The 26,198-nt window shown below is 33.1% G+C and overlaps 2 long non-coding RNA genes across 3 annotated transcripts in view; one reads left to right on the plus strand and one right to left on the minus strand.

The window, feature by feature from the left end:
- The window catches only part of LOC140608385 (uncharacterized), a 117,512-nt gene that overhangs the window by 88,263 nt on the left and 3,051 nt on the right, over positions 1–26,198 (plus strand). For both annotated transcript variants that reach the window (XR_012010400.1, XR_012010401.1), the window contains one exon: positions 1,080–1,181. This is a non-coding gene — a long non-coding RNA (uncharacterized lncRNA). The remainder of the gene's footprint in view (positions 1–1,079; positions 1,182–26,198) is intronic.
- The window catches only part of LOC140608386 (uncharacterized), a 53,142-nt gene continuing 49,765 nt past the window's right edge, over positions 22,822–26,198 (minus strand). The window contains exon 5 of the long non-coding RNA XR_012010402.1: positions 22,822–22,955. This is a non-coding gene — a long non-coding RNA (uncharacterized lncRNA). The remainder of the gene's footprint in view (positions 22,956–26,198) is intronic.

A 26,198-nucleotide genomic window follows, 5' to 3' on the forward strand; every position in this document is an offset into this window, starting at 1 on the left:
ACAGGCAGAGGCAGAGGGAGAAGCAAGCCCCATGCAGGGAGCCCAACATGGGACTCGATCCCAGGTCTCTAGGATCAGGCCCTGGGCTGAAGGCAACGCTAAACCACTGAGCCACTGGGGCTGCCCTAATCTAGTGATTTATAGATATTTCTTCCCTGTTAGAATTCCTTACTTTCTTAGTAGTTTCTAAATGGGAATCACTTTAATTAATTTTGCTACACTTATTGGGCCTTTTTGTCTGAGCACCACTTGGGACCCTATTCAGCTCAAAAATGTGCCATTATAGACTTCTTTTTTTTTCCCTTATTTTTTCAAAGGAGTATTACTTTACCTGCATAAGATCTTATGCAGATCCTGAGTGCAGATCTCACTTTTTTTCATTATTTTCTCATTTTTATATCTATTTTTACCATGGAGTTATTTGAATTCTGTTGGTATTTCTCAAGTGTGAGGTGTATATCCATGGTTTTCTACTCTATTTGGCATTTCAAATATGTCTTTTATACAGGATTAATCCTCTCACACTCCATTCCCAGTATTTTGGGGGATTTTTTGTAAGATTTTATTTTAGAGAGAGAGAGAGAAACATGGTGAGAGGGAGAGAGAGAATCCCAAGCAGACTCTGCACTGAGCACTGAGCCTGACATAGGCTCCATCCCACAACCCTGAGATCAGGACCTGAGCCGAAATCAAGAGTCAGATGCTTAACTGACTGAGCTACCCAGGTGACCCAGTATCTGCCCTTGTGACTTATTTCCCTCTTAGGCTTTTGCTGTTGAGGTTTTGCTTTAATTTTGATTTTGATTTTGTTTTGTTCTGTTCACCCATTTCCTCTAATTTTGCTCTTCTTTAAGGGAGGTTATGAGTTCTGATCTATTGGGATCAGTGGATAATTTTTTAAGAAATATATTCTGATCTCTTACAGCAACATTCCTTTGTTGTGCTATGGAAATTTCACATAGGACAGTTTTTTCCCCTCCATTTGCTTGATTCGATAATGCATTTTCTATGCAACTCGACAAGAGGAGAGGATTTGTGTGTTGCCTTTAGCCCATTCCCTGTTCTTGTGATCCCTGCAGGGTGAAGCGGAGAGCCTGTGAATGAGGCAGGCAGTCTTCCATCTTCACTGCACATTCTCTGACTGTGAGAAGGATGCTGACTGTTATGAAGAACCAGAGGAGGTATGTAACTTTAAAAAGTAATAATTCCACTAATTACATCAACCAGTACAATTTATGAGTACCCTCTGTATACCAGATGCAATACTCCTACTGACTCTCATTCCATTATTGATCCTAAAATTTAGAGATTTTTATTACTGAATGTTATAGATGAGAGGAATGGAGATAAACTCAAATTGTTCTCTTCACATATTGATTTTTGATAGGAGAAAAATTTTGGATAGTCAAGTAATAATGGAAAGAACAAAGCTTTGAGAAACAAAGATGAGGTCAGATTCTGTAGTTTTCGGTATTCATTCCAAAATATTTATGCAAGAGTAAATGTCAATTAAAATGTGTTATGAGAACTAAGCATTAGTGATTTGGCGATGTGTCTGTAAAACTTAATCAGAAGTGATATTTACATAAAAGGATCTTCAAGACTTGATCAGCTTGTGTGGTTTTATTTCTCCAACGTTGTTTGAGGTAAGTGAACACTAATGCGATAAAACTACTTTTAAACTATTGTTATTAGGAAAAATTTACTGAACATATTTTTAGCCAATTTACCTGGTAAGATTTTCATTTTAGTCTCACATACACATATGTCTTTGGCATTTCAGTTTATCTTGCATAGTATGGGGGAAATGTGGTATATAGTTCTGTTTAATAATGCTTGCTGTTTCTATTTAAGCTTCTTGAAAATAGGTTAAGGGCAGTTAAATGGATCAGGATTATGTTGTAATTAGTAAAATTTAATATTTCTTTGCCTAAATCACAGTATGCTTTTCCTCAATTTACTTTCATCAAAGTAAGTCATTATTCAAGAACATATAATTAGCTTGTTTTAATCTTATCATTTTCAGATACCTGCTAAAGTAATTAGCTTTCTCTTCTTTTTAGTTAAAAGATTGCTAAAGGATCAATGCACAATACATCATTTTTTATTCCACAACACCAATTACTTTGACCCTCAGTGTAAATTTATTGATTTTTCTTAATAGTACATTATCACCAGTTACTCACAGCATGGTGTTTATTAATTAGTAAGAGAAATATAGATTCATTTATGAATAGCTATCCTTTTAAGTTTCTTGTCTAGAATGTGTGGTAGTATGGTTGGTACCTGCTAATAGCATGTAGAATTTAAGAATCAAGTTTATTTCTCATTCCCAAGGTTTCCATATTTTTCCTCTTGAGATACATCATAAACTCAAAGTTAGTAAAAAGTAAATTGAATTTCTTATGTCAGTTACCAAGTTAATAAAAGTTTGGTTTTTCTGGCCTTTTTTTTTTCACAGACTGATTTCATTTCTTTTTCTTATGACCAAGAAATATAGGGGTGCCTGGGTGGCCCAGTTGATTTGGCATCTGCCTTTAGCTCAGGTCGTGATGCTGGGATCAAGCCCTATGTTGAGCTCCCTGCTCAGCAGAGAGTTTATTTCATGCTCTCCTTCCGCTCTGCTCATGCTTGCACATGCATTCTCTCTCCCTCTCGAATAAATAATAAAATCTTTAAAGAAAAAAAGAAATACAAAGCAGCTGTATTGAATACCTCTTTATAATATTGGTTATTGCAATATTGTGTCAAATTGAAATAATAAAGATGAAGTACATATAACTTGGTTTAATGAAGGAATATACTTTTTGACTATTTTTGTGCATTTCCCTACTAGACTGAAACTTTCTAGACACAAAGAAAAACTGAAAGATAATATTGAATTTTCTCACCCACAATCAGGGCTTATTGTACCATTTATTCAATTTTATTCACTTGTCTGGCACTAAAGATGCATAGTTCGTGCCATATAAGCCTTAGACAGTTCTTACTTATTCTTTGGTACCTTAATGATTTAATCAGTGTCTTTTATGGAATATGTTTGTGTAATTGGGTATTTATGTGTTATGTAATTTCTCTTAGTAGATTTCAAGGGAGGAGGAGAAAGAAAATGTCTTTATTTCTTTCATTTTTATCTAAATATGAATTTTAAAACCTGAAACTTCGCAGCATCACTACACCCTTATATGATAAATTAAAATTCATATTGCTTCAATGACCTGCAAAAACTGTAATTCAGTATTGAAAATAGTGTATGGATTTTAGCAGACTGCCTTAAAGAATTAAGTTTACATTTTCGAAAAGTTAACATTAGGATTGCCAGTGTCTATATATCATCTACGTTATGTTTTATTAAGTTTACTAAGAAGAGTAAGTTCCTTGTAAGTAGCTTGGAGGACCAACACGCTCTATGTTTTCTTACATACATCATTACTTATGCTATTGATCTTGAATAGTATTTTTATTTCCCCTCCTGTTTAAATCCATTATTATTGATGATTATGTAAAATGCAATTGGAAGGACCATTGAATGAGTAAATACAGATGTGCTCAGGCATTACTGAAGATAGGATGAATTTTGTTTTACTTTTTGATGACTAGAAAAGTATAACGTGTGTGTGTGTGTGTGTGTGTTTGTGTGTGTGTGACATACATAGTTTTCATGGGCTTAGTACCCTGAATATTTCTTTAGGGCTGTTATTACCAGTTAATAGTTTTGATGAGGTCACAGTGTTAACTCTTAGTTTCTGGTTTACGTAAAGTAATTTGAAAGAAAAATAGAAAAATAATCTAAATCCTACCATGTACACAACAGGATACAAACAATATGTTGATTCAGTGATGACTATTTACCTCTCTGTTTTTTATGATCACTATTGCCTTTTTCAAAACCCTAACTTCTATGAAGGGAGCTTCTGCTGTATCTCCATCATTCTCTGAGCGCTCCTTTTTCCTATTATGACAGCCTTGATACTCCAGCCCATAAATGTAATTATTTCTCAGTATTTTTCTTGGTATTGTTTCAGAGTTTAGGCTCTAGAGCCAGATTTTACGTTTCAGCCTAGATCCTAACACTTTACAACTGTGTGAACATCGGCAAATTAGCATTAATACTCTGCCTATTTTTTCATCTTTATATAACAAAATAATAATTACTTCATTATTGTTTCCATCAGCAAATATATTATTTTAGAAATATTGACTAGTATGATGTCTGATGTTCTTAGCAAGTATATTGTGAATTTATCTCCTCTCCATTGGGGCTTCCACCTTCTGTATTGGTTCAACATTTACTATTCCAAGTATTTTCATCAAATGTCATGATGATTTTATAAGTTTTATAACTTTCAGATTTAATGATTCAGTGAAATTAATTGGATTCATTTGGTGTTGAGTTGTTTGTGTGAATTAGTTGCAACTTATTAAACTTTAAACAAAACTGAAATAAAGAAGGAAATTCTATCACTGAATGTCCACATAGTGGACATTAAAATTTGAATATTAAAATAGTGAATATAAAAATTTCTAATAACCTTGGGGCACTGGTTTGCTCACTTGGTTAAAAGCATCTGAACTTGGCTCAGGTTATGGAGTTGAGGTCCTAGGATCAAGCCCTGGCTTCAAGCCCTCCGCTCAATGAGGAGTCTGTTTCTCCTACTTCCTCTGTCTCAACTCCAGCTCATGCTCTCTTTCTCTCTCTCAAATACATACAATCTTTATTTTTTTTCTAGTAACCAATGTTTGGGCACTCACCTTTTGAATTGAAAATAATTCATATAATTGTTTAAGATGTATAAAAATTCCGTTTAAAACAAGAATTTGAGTATTTTTTCTTAATTAAATATAGTTATTGGTATAAAATACTTTCATAATATCTCATCATATTATACATTGGAAATTTTGTGTGCATCATCAGTAGAAAGTGTTTTCTTTTCTTTTTTTAAATTATCTATATATTCATGAGTGACAGAGAGAGAGAGACAGAGACAGAGACATAGGCCGAGGGAGAAGCAGGCTCCATGCAGGGAGCTCTATGTGGGACTGGATCACAGGTCTCCAGGATCACGCCCTGAGCTGAAGGAGGCGCTAAACCGCTGAGCCACCTGGGCTGCCCTAGAAAGTGTTTTCTTAAAGCATATATTCTATATAATTTAAGTGACTACAATTTATCTGAGTTATTTAAACTTAGTTTTTAACCAAAAAATATGAAAGTTGTAGAAATAACCAGGCTAAAAATTAGTGTATAAATCAGGGAAGGAGGCACTATATGAGTAGGGAATGTGCTTAGTCTCCCATCAGCTCCTCCATATAAAGCGTTTCTGTGTTTCTGTTTCTTAAGTGGCTCATTCTGTTTATGATAAGACTGTGTAACTTTTTTTGGGGGGGGGGATATAACTTTATCTTACTGTGTTGGGTACTTTTGTCCCACCCTTTCCCTTCAACAAATCTTTTTTGTGCTGGACAATTAAGTCCATTTTCTAATAAGGCTGATAGGGCCCTGGTCTGTGAGGTTGCTTCTTTGTCTTTGGCTGTGTCAGTCCAGACAATTAAGATGAAAAGCACATTTATATGAAAGTAGAAAATTGAGATTACAAAAAGCCATGTTAGCTTTCGTTATCTTAGTAATATTCTAAATTTTATTTGCTCTGGTTGTCAAGAATAGACTGAGTGCAAGGGATTTTTTTTCACAAAAGTTAGTTCACCTGAAAGTGAGGTCTGATTTATTTGAGACAGGAAGAGCATAATTGATGGTGCCTGAGGTCCTGCTATCTGTTTTGCCTGCTTGCATGGTTTTGTAGGGTATTTTCCTCTATGAGTGACTTTATTTTTCATGTATTTGAAAGGGCTGGAGTAGGGAAAGCAGTAGGGGAAGTGGGAAAGGAGAAAATTATTGAAGAAATACATAATCCCAATGGAATGATAACTCTTGGATTGTTGCCAAACTAATTTCCATCCATCTTGTTGTACAGTATCTGTGACTTCATTATGAAGTATTTCTGCACTAGAGTATTCTAAGCATGTATATTATTTTTAGAGACTATTTTGGTATATGATTATTATATGTATTATGTATATATATTACACATATATTAGATATGTTATACGTTTATATAAAAAAATTCCATTTCTGTGTGTACATGTGTGGGATACGCAAAGATACACAAGGATACACAGATGATATAGATAGGAATCCAATCTCCCTTTCCTAAATGATTGCTAATAGTTTCCTAAAACCTTGGATTAAGAGATCCTGAATTCTTACTCTGGGAAAATGGGACAGAACTGTGACCAATGCTCCATGTCTGAGAGATATATAGCACTGGGCTATGTGCTTTCCACCTCTGTCTAGAGAATCGGACATTAAGGGATGTTTATCTTCATATTTTAATAGTTACTTAAATCTTATAGCACTTAGCCTAAGTTTACTTGCGTATTCAATTCTTCCCAGAATATTTTTGCTTTCACACATATTTATCACTGTATTTAATGTCTGTGACCTCCAAATTTGGAATTATCATTCTTTTATTCTTTCATTTTATACATTATTCAATTCAAATGGTAGAACCACTATGCAATCTAGGTGTGCAACTCCTATACCTAGGTCATCATGTTTGACTCCAACTCTGTGCCTCTGCATCATGCTCATTCATGAGGCACATTGATATGGCCTCTAAATTGAGATCCACAAATGTATAGATACCACCTTACCAATGACTCAGATTAGTAATCAACATTGGGGCCCCATGAATGACAGTTTGCATTTGGACTAAAATTTGTCATTTGGATTCCAAATATTTATCAACTATACCTTTCTTTCTTTCTTTCTTTCTTTCTTTCTTTCTTTCTTTCTTTCTTTCTTTCTTTCTTTCTTTCTTCCTTCCTTCCTTCCTTCCTTCCTTCCTTCCTTCCTTCCTTCCTTCCTTCCTTCCTTCCTTCCTTCCTTCCTTTCTTTCTTTCTTTCTTTCTTTCTTCCTTCCTTCCTTCCTTCCTTCCTTCCTTCCTTTCTTTCTATTTAGACATTTATTTTGGAGAGAGAGAACAGGGGGGATGGGCAGAAGGAGAGGGAGAGAGAGAATCCCAAGAGGATGTCAAGCTAAGCCTAGAGCCTGACACAGGGCTTGATCTTATGACCTGAGATCAGGACCTGAGCTGAAACCAAATGTCAGTCGCTTAACTAACTGAGCCACTTGGGTACCGCTATCCACTCAATTCCAAATCAACTTCTATCTTTTTCATTTAGGCTATTGTGAATCAGGATTGTGGTAGTGACTTCCTCATTGCCATCCTTGAATTCAGTCCCATTGTCCCTTTCTGTTAATCTCCAGAAGGCTACCAGATTGACCTATATAAAGCAAAATCCTAAAAAGATACTCCCTCCCTGATTCAACTTTATTGTCTCTCCATTGCCTCAAAATATAGAGAAACTCATTAAGATCCTCACAAAAAACATCATGATCTGATTCTTGCTTACCTCTCCATTTTCATCTCAACTTCTTGCCCCACTTGTATTCCTTTTCATACTTCATGATATTTGTCATCTCAGTTTTGGTTGTTACCTACTTGTCTAAAATTAGTAATTCACTCATTTAAAAATATATATCAAAGTACTTCTATGTGTTGGACACTGTATAAGACCCTGGGAATGCCTATTCTTTCACCTTCTAAAATATCACTTAGCAAATTCTTAATTTTCCAGCATCACTTCACCAAGAGAGATTCTTCTCACTGTCTCCCTCTGCAGACTGTATAATATAACTATTTCCCGTTTCCTTTATATTATTAAAATCTTTTTCTTTGTATAGGTTGCATTTTATTATATAACTGAGTATTTTACTAATAGAACATTTATGTTTAAAGTTTTTTGAAATATATGATTTCTAATATTGTATAGAAGTATAAAATCATGATTTGCAAATATTAATTATAGAAAAGCATAATCTTTCTGTAATAATTGGATGCAAACCTTAGTTCTACTTATTACCTATATAACATTATTTGAATTCACAGTGCCTCAATTTTTCCATCTTTAAAAATTGAAGATACCACTGTGCCAAACACAGTAGACATCAGTAATACCAACATAGGATTCCTATTTCAAATTTAGTGGTCTATGAACTGAGTTTGTGTGTGTGTGTGTGTATATATATATATATATATACACACACACACATATTATACTGTGTTTCTATTTATATATATAGTGTTTCTATTTTTAATATAATGAACACAAAATTATTTTGTGTATTATAAAGCATTATAGAAACATAATATGACCAGATATTTTGAGTTACTATTTTGCTGGTAGTTGTCCCATTGTTGGTGTCTTCTTCAGATCCCTAGGGTACCAGATGGCCAATGTACCAGGACCCAGCTGCTATGAGCTTTGGCTGTTAATGGCAACCTTGACCTGGCCCTGTCTCTGCAAATTTTCCCTCAGGCTGAACAAGAGCAGCTCCTGATGGGAGCTTGGATACCACCACTCCCAGCCTGTAAACAATAATTGACAGACAAAGGGATGTAAGATGCAGGGTCTCCTTCAAAGTATGCATTACTATGAGCTGCACTTCCTATGTGGATATCCTGCCTTTGCTCAGCTCCATAACCTGTCCTGTCAAACTTTTTTCACTCATTTTCTCTTTAAGAGCAAGATCTGAATATATCACAAGTTCCTTAACCCTTATCTCCAAGTTTACTTCAAGGGAACCCAAGCTAAGACAGTGCTTTATGTGAATTAACACCCCTCATTCTCTATTTTCTCCTAAGTCTCTCAGCCTACTTGTTACATATTGAATCCATTTTGGAGAGAGCAGAACATTTTAGAACACAATTAAAAACGATTTGGAAAAGAAAATATGTCAAAGCTCTTACCTAGGATGTTCAACATTTCAAAGTACATTAAAAAATGATGAGAAAGTGAAAGTACATGTGGATCAAGGGAGATATACATAGAACTGACATGTTTGTTTTTGGGGAAAAAACCATCTTTAGTGGATTTTTTAATGATTATGTGAAAAAGAAAAATTCTTCTCATGGAGAAGACGACTCCTAGATTCTGTTTCTTTAATCTACTTATATTGCTTTCACCAACTTTTCATTTTTAGTTAAGGATTAAAACACAAATTTTGCCTACTTATTTATCTTAAATAATTCTTTAGTGGATTTTTTAATGATTATGTGAAAAAGAAAAAAATTCTTCTCATGGAGAAGACTGACTCCTAGATTCTGTTTCTTTAATCTACTTATATTGCTTTCTCCAACTTTTCATTTTTAGTTAAGGATTAAAACACAATTTCTGCCTACTTATTTATTTAAATAATTCAAAGTATCTAAAGAACTCTATAAACACTCAGGAAAAATTCTTCCTCCCCCTCAAATAGACAAAGAAAATATAAATACATGAAAAAATTATTCTCTTTATAAGTTCCAAAATATTTAAATGTGCCTTTCAACATTAGCAAATGACTAATCCCATTATCATAATTTATTAACCAGATCTTTTGTTCTATGTAGTAATACACTGTGTTTCCATGCTGTGTGTTTTTTATCCAGTGACCTAATTTGCTTAAAAGGAAACTCTTAAAACTCCCTTGTTGTAATGAATAAAATGTTAATGAAGAACTACAGAGAAATCCCCTCTGCATTAGTTCCATATTCCCAGGAACATCATCATAAATTTGTTTGCCTGGTTCTGACAATGGTAGTGATGTTCCAGCTGCGCAGAAGCATAGTAATGCTAAATGGTTCTGATGGAAAAGTTAAAGATGTTCAAGGCACTGTCATCTGGGATGGACTCTGAGAAGTTATCTTTTGGAGGGAGTATTTGATGGATTTGGCTCTCATCCAGTTTTTTTAACATTTATTTTTTGCATTGATAACTACATTACTAGAAGCTTTTTCAAAAATTACAAATGGAAACTATTCGAACAGACATGTTTTTAGCAAGAAAATAAAATACTTTAAATTGGTGGTTTTTGCCCCTTCCAAATTAGTCCTCACAAATTTCTCAATTGTGTTGATATAAATATAATATTTAATGACTAACCCATTAAAATGTTTAAAAATTATTCTTGATCATACTATTTAGCTTAATATTCATACTTTTGTGCCTAGACCTCTGCTGTGCATGATGAATATACAATTAATTTAAAAAGTAATTTCCTTAATATTGATAGTTCAGATCAACTCCTGTGGTATTTCTCATTTTAAGCTTTGACATGTTTAAGTGTTGCTGATAAAACTTTCTATGAGCAGGTAGGAAAATTGATACTCGGTTTGAAACTTGAGTGTCTAAAGTGTTGAATCTTCTGTATCAAAATCTAAAATATATTGTTTCTACTCACAGTACAAAAATACTTCAGAAATATTAGGATCATAATGTGTTAGTATCAATTTTAATTCCTCTAAAACATGATAAGCTGAATGACCAGTAAGTGGGTACACTTTTATACCCACAAAAGAACTGAACGTATGTTTCTACATTTGAAAATTGAAAAAACTACACATCAAACTAAAATAGCAATTAAGGAAATAGAAGCTGTAAATCAGAATGAAGACTAGATATAGTTAATCTCTTTATCATATCCCTGGGGTTATCGTGTGTAAAGGGAAATATTTTTCAATACTTTTGCTTTGGGGTATAAAACTCTACCATCCTTTCATTTTGTTGTCTACATTTTTATCAACTTTTCTAACAATCAAAAACCTCTTTCTCCTGTTTTATACTCAGAGGATCTGTGTAGTCACTGAGTTTTTCTAACTTCAAAGAGAATGCCTTGTTTATATTCACTTTGAAACAGATGCAAGATAAATAACGAAGAGGTCTATAGTGTAAGCAACATATTTACCTTTGTGAAATATTCAGAAAAACAAAGGAAGAACCCCAAAATATATGAAAAACAATCATATTAATTAGTCCTCAGTGCTTCATTTGAGTTAAGAGCTCAGGGGAATAGGATGTAATAGAATGTCTCTAATATTGAACTATAATCTTTCATGTTGTGAAAAATCTCCACATTTTCACAGATATTTTGTTAGAAATAGCTATCTTTTTACTTCTAATAGAACATTTTGTTGAATTATAAAGAGTTTAAAGTGAAAAAAATAAATTTGATAACTACTATGTTATGAGATTTACATATGTTTTAAGTAACTTTCAAAGATCCTATTGTATAGTATTACTATACCCATGTTTTAATAGAAGGGAACAGGATTTGAGAGTTAGAGCTTCATACAGTTTGCAAGTATGGGGACTACAATTTGTATTTCAAGAGTATCTGACTCCAAATCCCATATTTTTCCCACTATATCATAATGCCACGACATTAATAAATAGAAAGCTTTAACACATTACAAGGCTGATTAGTGATAAAGTTACAAAGTTTTATCAATAATCTTCAATTGCCTGGGCCTCCAACAATGTTATGGGTCCTCTGTTCACATAGTAATATCTTTCCAAATTTGCGAAATTACAATATGTTGATATAATTAGTTTTCATTTAAATTTTGTGGGTGGGAATCACCCAAAATAAAATGTATCCCAATCTCTGTGTTTCTAGGACAAATTCATAACAATGCTACAAAAAGTGTATGCATCTGCATGAAGTTGCTTGGTTTCTTCACATATATTAAGACATTTCAGGTTTATCTCTAATGACTGAAATTTTGCATAATTAAAACGTTTCAATTCAGATGTCTTGTTATTACAACCTACACTAAAGATATTACATTTAGAAGAAGAAATTATATATGGGAAAACCTAGGAGATATTGAAAGATTCAACTTTTTGTCTTATATGCACACATATTTATGCACATATGTATACATACCCACAAGCATATGGCATGCACATTGACAGGCAGAGCAGAAAGAGCATGGATCTTGCTGACAAAGCCATGAAGTCTATACAATGACTTTGATATCAGATGGAGAAACAAAATCCAAGTTGAACCAAATATAATGGAAGGCCACAGATATTACTAAATAATGTAAGAAAAGAGATGCACAAAAATGCTCATGGCTGTATATGGCCAGAATCCAAGGCAAGAACATGAATATTGACCTAAGTGAATTAGAAACTTTTCATTAAGCTATTCCTTTGGCCTCAGAGGTGGCACAAGAAATTGAGGGGATGATGCTCAGCACCAAAATATGGCAGTGGAAAAATAAAGTTTTACTTAACATATGTCTAATATTTATTACATATGCATATCATATATGATTAGAATTTATTCATGAATGTAAATCTATGGAAAGTACTTGGACATCATTGTCCTCTCCTGACTTAGGGGAAAAGCTCTGTTTTTGTTCCCATTGAGTCTGATGCTTGCTGTGAGCTTTTCATATATGGCCTTTATCATGTAGAGGCATGTTTCCTCTAAGCCTATATTGTTGAGGGTTTTTATCATGAATGGGATGTTGTACACTGTTAAATGCTTTTTCTGCATTATTAAAATGATTATATGGTTTTTATCCTTCCTTTTGTTGATCTGATATACCATGATATACCATGTTGAGTGGTTTGTGAATATTAAATGAATCCCAGAAATGACACCCACTTCATTGCGGTGAATGATTTTTTTTTAATGTGTTGTTGGACTTAGTTTGCTAATATTTCTGGAGGATTTTTGCATCTATGTTCATCAGAGATTTTTCTTTCTTCTTTTCCTCTGTTTCTCTGTCTCTTGTAGTATTTATACCTGGTTTTGGTGTCAGGGCAATGTTGGCCTTATGGAACAGATTTGGAAACTAACTTTCCTCTTGTATTATGGAATAGTTTAAGAAGAATGGATATTATCTCTTCTTTAAATGTTTGGTAGAATTCACCTGTGAAGCTCTCTGGTCTTGGGCTTTTATTTCCTGGGAGTTTTTTTGATTACTTATTCAATTTCATAACTATAATAGGTCTGGTCTAATTTTCCATCTCTTTCTGAATCAGTTTTGGAAAGTTATATTTCTATGACATATCCAGTTCTTCTAGGTTGTCCAATTTTTTGGCAGGTAATTTTTCATAAACTCTTGTAATCCTTTGTATTTCTGTGGTGTGTTGGTTGTTTCACAGCAGTTTTTACATAATAAGTAACTAATACACTAGAGATTAGACTACATAAATTTTTCATTTGTCTTTAAAACTCCATGTCTCTCTAAAAATATTTGTTCTGAAATGTATATTATCCTGAGGTTGTTCTTCTATCTTAGTTTACATAATCTATGGTTTGCTCCAATGTCCAAATTACTGTAGGGAGATGAAGCATGAGGAGGGAGTACCTCTGCCAATCTTTATCAAGCAAAAAGACTCCTAAGATCTAAGCCAAAAGGAAATTATTGTCCATATTAGGTTTTTTTTTTCAGTCTATATAGTGTTTAATGAATTTTTCTTCTAACAGCTATAAAAACTGCACATTCATCCATCGCTTCAACAAATTAAAGAACTTTTCATATTGAACACATACTATGTGCCAGCTTTATTCTAAGCATATGTAAACACATACGTGTATATGTATGTCTAAATATGTGTACATTTGAGACTATGACATATGCATATATCTGTACATCTATCTATACCTCATAGTCCCTATCCTCATAGAACTTGTATTTAATGAGATATTGAAAGTGTTCTGAAAAGAAGTACAGTGTTATGGTAATCCATAGAAAGGACATCTAATTCTAATTTTGAAACTAAAAGGGTCTTCACAAATTTCTGAGAAACTGAAGTTTCTTCAGGAAACTTCAACAACTGAGGCTGGCAAACTGGACATTAAATCTCCTGTATGTGTAGTGAACCAACAAAATATCATTGCCTTCTGTACATAATATAGACGGTGTTTGATAGAAAGACCACTTTTTAAAGATAATGCAGTTTTTGCTTTTAGCAGCTGAGGTCTAGTTGGATAGAAATATCTAAACACATGATATGTATGGTAAAATGAGGATAGTGATAGGGATATGATAATGATGTAAAACTGAAGCTATTACATAGAGATTATAAAATATTTTCACATACTTAAAATATTTGTTAGCTATCAATATGAACCTTGATTTTAGCTTTAATTTTAAAATACTTTTAAAATTTGCATGATAGATCAATATCATTTGATTATCTCAAAACTCATGCTGGGCAAATATATTGATCCAAATTTTATAATTGATAGAGTACACGACTTGTTCAAATCATATGGGCGGTAGGTTGATGTTTCTGCATATAAACTTAGATCTGATGAATTAAAAGCTATTTTCTTATAAAATGCAAAAAACATATTAACATACAGAGTGCATAGAAACAACTATTATGAGAGATGGCAGTTTTGTACGGATTAAATAAATTCTGACACTTGTCTTAGAAGAGAGGAAGATACTATCATGTTAGGTTACGAAATGTTCCTTTAGGTATCAATATACAGGGAGCTCATAATTAATATCTTTTTATATAAAGGAAATATAAAATAAATTAGAAGTCCTTAGATATTTTTAAGTATAATTATATCCAATCAGAAGTTATTTGCAACTGCTTCTTGTTTTTAACTAAATTGTAAGATGAAGACCCTTAAAATGTGCCCACTTCTAGGCAAAAATTTATAATTTTGTAAATAAATATTTCAAGTCATTCCATTATAAAAAACATTATTGGTTAGACCAGTTTTGCTCAAATTGAAATAAGTGTTCTTTTACCTAATTAAAATAGTTGATTTTCAATATAAAAATAAATGAAAAGAGCTTTCACCAAGAGGCACTCACTTAAAATAGTTTTGTGGAGTTAAGTGTGTCCATTTAAAGAAACACTGAAATAAAAGTATAACCTTAATTCTAAGGCATAGCCAAAGGCTAAGAAAAGAAAAGTTTAGTAAATGACTCTTATTAATCTAGCTTTAAAATGGATGAATAATATGTTACAACCTCTCTGACATATGGTGAGGTTTGCAGCAAGTTTGGCATAATGGTTTCACTTAATAAACACCTGATTAGCATTGTTTAACAGGTTTGGAGTGCATGAAAACAGTCAAATAGCAACATTCTGTCTAGTTAATTCCTCATTAGCAGACTCACAGTCACTGCATTTGACAGATTGTATACCAGTCTTGACACAAGGTGACCTCTTGCTTGGACCTGTTCATCACCTTCAGTCTGTCATAAATGAAGTCAGTATAAATGTCAGAGTGAATGTGACATCACCAGAGACTTCATCTGATGCCTTGAAGGTTATTATTTTCCCAATATTATTATTGTAGACACAGTGAAAATAGATGTAGCTACAAACATAAATGAGAATGATAAACCAGAAAAAAGTATATATATGAAAGCTTTTGATTAATATATTATTATAAGTTATGTGACCCGTATATAAAATTCAGCAGTATTATTTCAGTTTCTTGACATCAATGTTATTTTGTAAATAATGTTTGAACTACAACCTAAATTGACAGTGGGTTTGGGGTTTAGAAGATGAATAGTAAGCTCAACTAATTTTTAATAATGTTCTTTCTATTTAATATACCATAGCAATATCTTTTCTTCATAGTCTTCTTTTTTTTTTAATGAAAGAAAACCAAACATTGAAATAAGGTTGAAGAATTGATCTGGATTAAAAACTAAATATGAAGAAAGCTTTTAAGGAACATGTTTTACGAGAAAAATCTTTGATTGTTAGATCATTGTAAATTCAACATTTCAATGAGAAAATTCTCCAAATTCCGAGGAAATACTCATTTACCATTTTTGTCATCTTTGATAAATTATCTCTACTAAAGAGCCCCTTTTGAATCACAAAATCAATTATACAATTGTACAACATTTATATTCTTCTCCTTGACAAGAAGAAATTGAACCGGTTTCAATTTATCTGAACAAAGCCTTGATTAATGCAATGTTATTATAAACAAAACAAAATAGGTATAATGCATTCTTGCTTTTTCCATCCCTTTGTAAATATTTATATTACTCTAAAACTTAAAACCTAAAATGTCTTAAAATCAGAGGGTACATATTGCAAAGAAAGAAAATAATCATTTGATAAAGGCCAATTTTAGTGCATAGAAAGAATTATGTTCCCTATTGATTTGGAACTTTTTTTAAGTTATCAAAAAAATTAAAAATCTTGTTTTCTTTGTAAGAAACAACTTTTAAGGCATGGACATTAACAAGACAAATTTTAAAAACCTTATATTTTGTAGAGATTATTTTATTTTATTTTATTTTTTTTAATAAATATATATATATATATATATATATATATTTTAATTCTTACTTATTTATGATAGTCACAGAGAGAGAAAGAGAGGCAGAAACATAGGCAGAGGGAGAAGCAGGCTCCATGCACCGGGAGCCCGACGTGGGATTCGATCCCGGGTCTCCAGGATCGTGCCCTGGGCCAAAGGCAGGCGCCAAACCGCTGCGCCACCCAGGGATCCCTGTAGAGATTATTTTAAATTATATTTTACATGAAGGCTTTTTCTAGCCTTATGCTTACAATTTTAAATAAAATGGTTATAATTATAATTACTTATAATAATTAAGATAAACAGTTGCTGAGTATCTTTTATATCCTCTTTTATTGTGTGTGTCTTATTTAATTGGATATATTTTCTGATGCACTAATTTTGAGGAATTTAGCAAAGGAATCACAGTAACCAAGGAAGATAATTCCAAGAATGTATGAAGAAATTGGGAGTTAGTCTAACTCACTTTAGGTTTGAATTGATTCCATACATCAGTTTTTCCTTGTAAGCTAGGCCTTTAATACCTTACCATATCAAATCTTGGTATAGATCTTGAGGTCTTCAACAGGGGAGGAAAGTGAAGATCAAAAAAATTAAGCAGCTTGCCCAAAGTCCTGCAGCTAGTAAATAAGAAGTTGAGATTTTAAACTGAGCTCTGTTATTTCAAGTCATAGCTACAGTACACCTAGACATTGGTACCATCCTGTTACAACTCCATGACACATTGCTTCCACATCTCCTTCATAGCTCATTCTGTGCTACAAATTTTTTGTCTGTTTACTGTATATTTTTCTTTCAATAGTAGTCTCTCTATAATTGCTTCTTTGCTAGGTTTATATGCATAAAAATATATATAGTATAAATGTAGATTTATTTTCTAAATTTTATATGTATAAAATATATATAAAATATAAATGTAGATTTATTTTCTAAATTTAATTTCTAAATTTTATGTTTTTATCTTATTTATAATTTATAAATGTCTTCCATTGAATCAACATCTTTCATTGTCATAATTAATTAGGTGTAGTCCATTTTCCTTTTATCCCCAAACTAATTGCAAGTGATTCAATATACTGGTATACAATTTTCTTAATAATCTATGATTTATCACTTCAGGGGCAGCTGATCTATAAATGCTCATTTTTTCAAGTACAATATTCCCTTATCTGCCTTTGTCAAATGTCATTCTTGAATGCTTTTCATTATTTTCTAATTGTCCAAATGTATTTTGTACATTTTTATTGTCAAAGGTTTACCTGAAGCAGGGAGTTCAGAATATGAAGCAATGCAGATCCATTAATAATTTTATACACCGGCTTTATTAATTGTCTTTATTATCATGTTAGTAGTTATTTCCTAAAAATCAAGAGAAATTTATACTTAAAAATCTCTTAAAACTCACCTTTTAAATGCTTCCCCAAATTCTTGTGAAATTGAATGAAAATAGGCAAATCCCCTTTTGTATTTGTTATAAGAAATGAACATTTTAAAAATAGAACTTCAAGAATTGGCCTCATTGTGCTGATACTAGCCAGAAGCTTAAGGGGAAGAGAGCAAACTGTCTTGTTGATATTAAGTAAATTTTCTTAGAGATAATCTACTGTATTGGTTTCCATCATTATAGTCCTTGTCATAGCTTCATTTACTTTGGAACTTTGGATGACAATATTTAAGAATTAAGCACAAACGAAAATAAACAGACATCCCCCCTAAAATAAAACCACACAAAACTTTTTGGTAAAATTACTCTCTGCTTTCCCTTATTTTTCAGGAAAACTTGAGAGGCCACCCCTGACCTAGAGAAGATAGCCACTCCTGTCCCCTAACTTTGTATAAACTCAGAGTTATTTTATATATCTGGAACTATTCATTCCAGAATAACAATAAAATCTCAAGCTTGTTTTAGACTATAGGCTTGTTCCTTATTTCTTCCAGTCATTATTCTGGTATTTTTGGTGTATCTGATCCATGTTTCTTGTGCTGATCAGATCTGGGCAGAATTAATCAAATATCTTGGTCCATTCTTAGTCTCCCTCTCCATTCTCTTTCCTTCTTACTTTTTTTTCTTTGTGTTTTTTATCTTCCTTGTAAAATTAGAGGCTATGCTATGGAATTACTTTGATTTTTTCCCCCTTGGGTTCAGTATTAGGACCTGTATATAAACTGGAATGCATATTGTTGCTTTAATCACTAAATTAAATTTTATTTAAAATGCTCACTTTGCTTATTTTCTTAGGTATCATTTGGTTAAATTAGGGCCCCAGAACGTTTTTATGAAGCTTGCATCTCCTCAATTTATGGGCTGACTAAATACAAACCATTGGATTTCCGTTTGCCAAGAAATTACATAGGACTTCAGTAGTTGCTTTAGGAAAATTGCACAAAACATTTGCGAAATTTGGATGATTCACATGTTTGAAAAATACTAAGTTCAAAAAATTTTGGCAGAGACGTATGTGGAAAGGCCTTTGAAATGAGGTGAACCATTTCTGAATCTTATGATTGTACAGACTGAGCCATTTATGGCAGGATGTGTATAATGCATCATGAGTATTATGAAATATTACTCATTTCTAATTCATTACAAAAATACTTTCCTAAACTTGCATATGTGATGGATGGCAAGAAACCAGGTATTCACATCTAATTATAAAGGTTTTTCTTTGTGCTAAAATGGACTCTATTTATCTATCAGTGCAATCAATCCATGCATTTTTCTTTATGTCTGTCACCGTACTACCTAAGCACTTAGCAAAGAGATTAAATTAGCCAAAAAGTGTGGAGTGGGATGTTTTCCTTGTCTTTACTACATTTATCTAAGCCAACCTAAAGCTAAGCAGACTGTGACTAATATTGGAAGCCTTATTCTTATCGCAGACAGAGTTGTTTTCATTCTTGTTATTATTAATTGGTTGAATGCCAACAATATATTCAGCACAGGACATAATTGCACAATATGTTCTTTTTCCTCCAACCTAGAAAGGAATCAACTGCTTTCATCTACTAACACTGATGCCAGAGTGACGAATGCCTCTTGATAACCCCAGTTTCCTATTTTGCCTCTCTTCGTGGACCTACTTCCCTCACCAGTTTCTTTACAAAAGAAACCCATTAGTTGTTTCTTAATTTTATTAGCAAAAGATTTTAGGGGGAAAACACATAACTATTCTCTTTTTCTAATTATATTTTAATTTTTCAGGGCTTTTAAAAATTATTTTTAATTTCATAATTGAACATAGAGTGTTATTAGTATTAGGTATAGAATATAGTGATTCAACAATTCTGTACATTACTCAGTGTCAAATGTTGAGGCATAAAGAGCAAATATATTTGTCTGAAGGTAATATGCGCTTGCAGTTTCTAGTCATACATGTCTGAAAAAACATTAATATACGTATTTAACTCTTAAAGCGTATCTATGATATATGTTAAAAAGGTATAGATTATGGATACAAATTTCATTTCTGATACCCCATACATACCATAAGATCTTCAGAGATCAATGTTCATATATCCCTTTTTCTCAAAGAAGTTATTATTATTAATATTTTATATATTTCACTCTGATTCTGTGTTCATACTCTAAGAAAGAAAAGGCTATTTTTATTTCTTTTGGTTTAGTTTCAGAGCTGCTTTCCTGGAAGGACTCATGGGTTTTTGATTTTTGTCTTTACATTTAAGCTATGTAACTTCTTGAGAATTGTATTTATTACATGTAAAACAGATTTGTTAAAAGTAGGAAAAATGTATTACATTTGTTTCATTTATATACACAAATATTACTTTAAACAATTTCATATTGACTGTACATGATCCTGGCCCTTAGTAAATTGAAATTTTACTTTCCTTCTACATATTAAATTTAGTCCAGTGGAAATTCAGGCTGGATGGATTCACAGGGAGTCAGTGGCTACCAACTTTAGGAGATGGGAACTATGAATAGGATCAGAAAGGCAAACTTTACATTAGATAGAAACTCATGAGTCAGGAAGATACTCCTGAAGATTTGGCTCCAGTGATACCCTGGTACAGTACAGGACCTGGAAGAGGCCCCATAAAGGAATTGGTGCAATAGCATATATTATTGAGCAAAACAAAATTTCTAATTTTAATATATTGTAGTGACTTGAAGATGGAGCACAAAGGAGGAACTGAGTGAAAACATTCAATGAGAGTTTTATAATAGGAAATCTGTAAAAGAAACTATAATATATGACAGAAAATATAAAGTAATATAAAATTACTAATTGCCATAGAAGTTCAAGAAGAACATAAATCACTTAGCTGGCATAATCATAGAACTCATCTACTTAAACTGGGCTGATAGGAAGAAATGAGTTTTAGCAAGTAATAATGTTTGTAACTTTCTATGACTGCAATAAAATTGATTTTTAGGTGAAATTTTCCTAAGATTGCAAAGATAATCCTCTAGCTTAAAGTAGGAATAACAAAATCATGTAAAAAACTTAATTTGGGGAAGAAAATCTACTCAGTGTTTTTTGCAGATAAACAGGAATTAGAATCTAAAGGATGCCAAAATATAAATCTTTCATATCTCCATATTTTATATAAATTTCAGCATTTCACACAACTTCTGAATCATTGAGACATCAAAATATAAAAAATAGCATTTCTTATCTATTTCAGTACTTAGATCAGTTTTATTTTCTATAAGTTCTTTAATTGAAGTAGAAGTTTAATCATCAGAAGTTTTATGCTTGGAGTCCTAGTATCCTTCTTCAGAAATTGTTTTATTATACTTCTATTTTATAGTATTTTTTAGTAGAGGGGAAACCAAGGAACATGAGCATTAGATTAATGTTAAGTGCTTAGAAATTCTGGTCTATAAATCTTAAATTTTTAAAAGCATTAGAAGTTTATCATGATCATTCAAATCTTGGGCAGATGCAGAGGTCATAAGAGAGAGACTCTTTCCCACAAAACTATGAAGAAACCCAGACGGAAGATGATCTGTCATCTTTGACTTCTAAAACATGATGGTCATCTACCAATTTGCCAATTACCAGATTGGAAAAAAAGAGGATTTTAGGGTAGTTTTAAGGGCCAGGCCCTGCTGTGGTACACATAACTTTCGTTCCTGTCGTTCCTGCTCCTTAAGGCTAAGAGGTCAGTCACATGTCTATACCTGCACGTTTGGCTTAGAAATAGGGCTAGCTGGGTATTCAAGTTGAAGGGGAAAAAATGTAGATTTTGTGACAACAAGCATTCTCTTTTTCCGGCCACTTTCATGATTACTAAAATATATGCCTAGTTTCCCACACAGAAAAATCAATTACCTAGTCTCTGAGGAAGTTAATACAAAGTGAATAACTGCATACAGCTCAAAATCCAGAATCTCCATAATTCCTCATGGCTGAAGATCCATAAACTAGACCAGTTACCTGCCCCCATTTCCCTCCTAACACACAACTGAGGAACAAATATGGAAAAGTGCATACACAGTAAACGATATGTGTTCCATTTTGAAACAAGGAATAATAAGAGTCATAAAATTGTGCTGGACACATAGCCCCCTGGCATTGTGAAGACCTTTTCTTTCCCAGAGAACATTCCTTTGTTGTACCCAGATTCTGCTGTAGTATAAACTCTCTTACCAGTTTTTCTCTTTTGTCCCCTAGTTCCTGCCTACTGGGAGGTCCTATCTCATCCATTGCCTCCTAACAGCCACATCTGACGTAGGTACTGGGCATGTGTTCTCCTTGAGGGCCTCAACAGCTTACATGATCTGCTTTCTTCTGATGAGAGTTTGCAAATCAAAACTTGATTTGCCCACACAGGCTTTCTCAGCACACAGTCAAGGAAATACACTCCCCCACCTAGTAACTGGAATGCTTTTGACCAATTTGCTTCAAGGCAGTTCCTGGACCTATGAACAGACCCAAAGCATTTTACTTGGCCTCGTTCTTAAATATGACTTCTTTGCTTCTCTCTCTCTCCTCATCCTGGTGAAACATGGGTAAGAGATTTTAATGGGAAGGTACCAATTTCCACTAAGCATCTGATCTTTGCTCAAGGGGTGGATTCCTGTTTACTTTTTAAGTTGAGAGGTCTTTATGGAATTTGTCACAAATCTTCCTTAGACTTATATCCTACTATTTAGAATCCAGAGCTGCTGATTCTTCTAACCCTGAGAGTTTCCAGTTTTGTGACTATTCTTTGTTCCCTTTCATTTTTGTTTGCAATCTGGTCAATTCTTTTTTTTTTTAAAATCATTTCTTTCTTGCAATATTTTGCTAAAAACAAGAAAGAATGATATATAATACCATTTTGACTCTTACGAACATTTTCCTCTAGAGCCACAGGTTTGGTAAGTACTTGTCCTTCTTTCAAATTGTTAGTAGCAATAGTTACACCAGATGTTATGCAAAAGTACAGCAAACCCCTCAAGCTTTCCAGTCTACTATGTGATCTTGTTGTCTGCTGTCTGCCTTTCAAAATACAACATAATTCAACATTGATTGTTTTTACAACAATATATTCTATTTAAGGTACGAACTTCTGTATCAGTCAAAATAATGATAGCAATTCTTACATATAATAGGTAAAAATAATAGCTCAAATATTGTGAGTTTATTTCTTGCTGATATAATAGTTCTAACTGAGCAAAAAAGACAGCAAGGCCAGGCAATTCTCCTCCACACTATCAATCAGGAACTTACGAAGGTTAGGCCATTTCCAACATTTGTCTTCATATTTTATTTTGGTAATCTTTACAGCAGCCAGCTGGAAAGGAAACAGAGCATGGATAAGAACATAGGGAAATCTGTGGTAGCCCTGAAATTGGTATTCATCACTTTTCACAGTATTGGCTAGATCTCAGGCACATGGTCATACTTTACCACCAGTGACTCTGGAAAATGTAGTCTAGCTCTGTCCCCTGGCAAAATTTGTGATCAGTCTTAGATATATGGTGAATTAAGTGAAACTTGGACTTTAGCCTGTCTGCCAACAACTTATTTCATAATAAATCTGTGAATTATAAAACTCAAAAGCAAAATAAATACCTTGTAGTAGACCATATCAAGTAGTTATACTCACTAGTTTGTGGAACTATACAAAAATTATCAGTCTTATTTCCAAGTTATTGTATAAATGTGGTAGCACGCTCTGTCATTTCCATCAGCACATTATAAAACATCAATAAACAGTGATTCAATGGTAGATTGCAGTAACTTCCAGGCCTCTAGCACTTTAGGTTTTACTACTCCCTGAAATAATTGAAACTTACTGAAGTAAAGTGTATTGGCTTTCTGTTCAAGTATCATCATCAACTTTTGAACATATCCATATTTCCTTAGGAAGAAACCTCTTCCTTCTCAAGCTCCTTAGGTGTATAGGCTGAAAAAATTATTCTTTAATATGTGGTCCTTTTATTGCAGGGAGAGCATTGCCTATAATTTTAAGATAGTTGAATAGATTGCAATTTCAATTTAGATATTAGAGGAAAACCTTCATTATAGCAATGAACTCTCATTCTGTTGGTATAAAGGATGTCCCTGACAAATTATACTTTTTCTTCCATTAAAATGATTCTGAAAACTTCCAGACTGGTGGAAAGTACTATTCTGTTGCAGTTGATATGAAATGGGCTTTTTAAAGTGCCATTTTTCTGCTTAACAAAATCAATAGTCTTTATTATATACAATAAGCATAACCTGCTGCCATTTCCCAGATCAATAAAATCTCCTCTTCCTTTTTGATATTCAAGTGCCTTAGAGACAATGTAGCCATTTGAATATTAATTCTGCTAGTGGAGCCTATGTCTTTATTAACTCTTAAGTCAGCAACCTGTATCTAAATTTCTATTGAAAGTAAAATGGTAAGCCTATTTGGGAAAAAAAGTTATAGATATTAAATATTTACCATGTTCACTTGATCCAAAGCTGTGTGTGTGTGTGTGTGTGTGTGTGTGTGTGTGTGTATTTTGAGATCATTATAGAGGTTCTACTTGTTCATAATCAGAAGTGGTATCCCTGGTTGCCTGCTTTGGACATGATAATCAACCACCCCTTCATTTAGATTAACTAAACAAAATGCATTCTGGATTCATTACTTTTTCCTCTTAAAGATCATTTCTTAATTACAGCTTCTATGTCACTGTCACAGAGTAGGGTACACTATGGACAATACTAATATGTGAATTCAAAACACTTGCTAGCTTCATTCAGGTCAGAGAAAAACTCCATTGCTTTGTTTTTCTCTTATTTACAGAGCTCACCAGCTTATTTATATTGTTTGGATTTCAAAAAGCAGGATGTGTGTTAAGTTAAAGGAATTAGCTAAATATATTCTATTAAAATACTACGCAGGATTTCTCACTCATGTTTCCTCAAAGAAACCATTTGGTCTTTGCAGCATATATGTATTCTTGAATTCTTTTATGCTGGAATACTTTCTTTCTTAGCAAGATTCCAAATTCACTCATTTGAAATGTATCTGATGTGTAAGTATATGACATTTAAAATTAAATGTGTTGTTTTTTAGGTCTGATAAATAATGTAAAAAAGCAGTCTAGTAAATTCAATGTGTAGATGAATAAAGTGAGATATATAGGGACTAGGCGACTTATTGATGATCAGTTACTTTAGAAGACAAGGACTAGAAAATATTTCCTCTGTATCTCAAGCTGATACATTTTATATCATCAGATATATTTTTTATGGAAAACATATTCACCATATAGAAAATAACCCTTCTCTAGAAATGTATTGTTGAACATTCCTGTTCAAGTTTAGAGCCACCTGACAGATGGACACAGGAAATAGATTACTGGATGTAGAATTACTAGCATTACAATAAATTCAAGTTGGATATATGTTTTTATATGGATTTAAATGAGTTAATAATTTCTATGGCTCCTAAATAATATTTTCTTACCAAATATGGCATTAGTGTCTACATTTTAACATCATAATTTTCATTTTATAAAGAATCAAAGTATGGTAATGAAGCTTTCAACTAAAGAGCCTTTTGAAGTGTGGGGAGGGAATATTTGACGTCTCAGTTACTCAGGGATGCTATTGTTACTTAATATCTGAGTGCTGAGTGATAATGTCCTCTAGTGCTTGAGTCATTCCCGTATATAAATAAGATACTAGTTGAGAACCAGCTGTGAAAGGAAGCAGCTTTTTTTTTTTTTTTGAAATGCTCACTTAAGGCCAGAGTGAGGAAGTCATATGTTAGGCCTATCCACTCGGAGCAGAGTACAAAGGTAGGTGCTCCCTATCTCATGGCAGGGAGATCCAAAATGATGAGAAAGACATGAGTGGAAATGAGAGTATCTGCCCATGCCCCCAAATTCACCAGTCAGGTCATGAATATACGACTGGAAGCTCTGTTGTTCGTCCTCTGGAGAACAGTGGAAAGAAGTAGCTTTTTATATTTGTCTTTTCTTCATTCTTTTTTCACCCTTTTTCTGTTTTTCCTAGTCCCTCCCTGTCTTGCCCTATCTCTCCATTTTAGTGATCATAAAATATTTGTTCTTATGAGGAATTGCAAAATAAATAAGCTATCATAGATTTGTTAACCTTAACCATGATTGATATTTCTGGGGGCCTATATTGGTGATGCCTTAGCCATTTGCTAATCTTCAGTACCATAGCATTGGAGAATAAAGATTTAAACTATATCATTAACAAACATAAGGAGAAATGGACAATATAAGAAGGGAAAGAGACAATTATTGAATATCTTTAAATGCCTTTATATTTTGTAAGGTGAAAATGGAAATCTGACCTTGTGTATCGCATTTAGGTGAGCCACAAAAAAAGCATTAGAGACAATGTATCAAATATTCATTGAATGTAGGGCATCACTGCCATGCAATAAGCATGTATGATAAATTGACAAAAGAAAGCACATGCTTTGGGATCCCTGGGTGGCGCAGCGGTTTGGCGCCTGCCTTTGTCCCAGGGCGCGATCCTGGAGACCCGGGATTGAATCCCACGTCGGGCTCCCGGTGCATGG

This window comes from Canis lupus, chromosome 17, assembly GCF_048164855.1.
Source record: "Canis lupus baileyi chromosome 17, mCanLup2.hap1, whole genome shotgun sequence".
NCBI classification, from domain to species: Eukaryota; Metazoa; Chordata; class Mammalia; order Carnivora; family Canidae; genus Canis; species Canis lupus.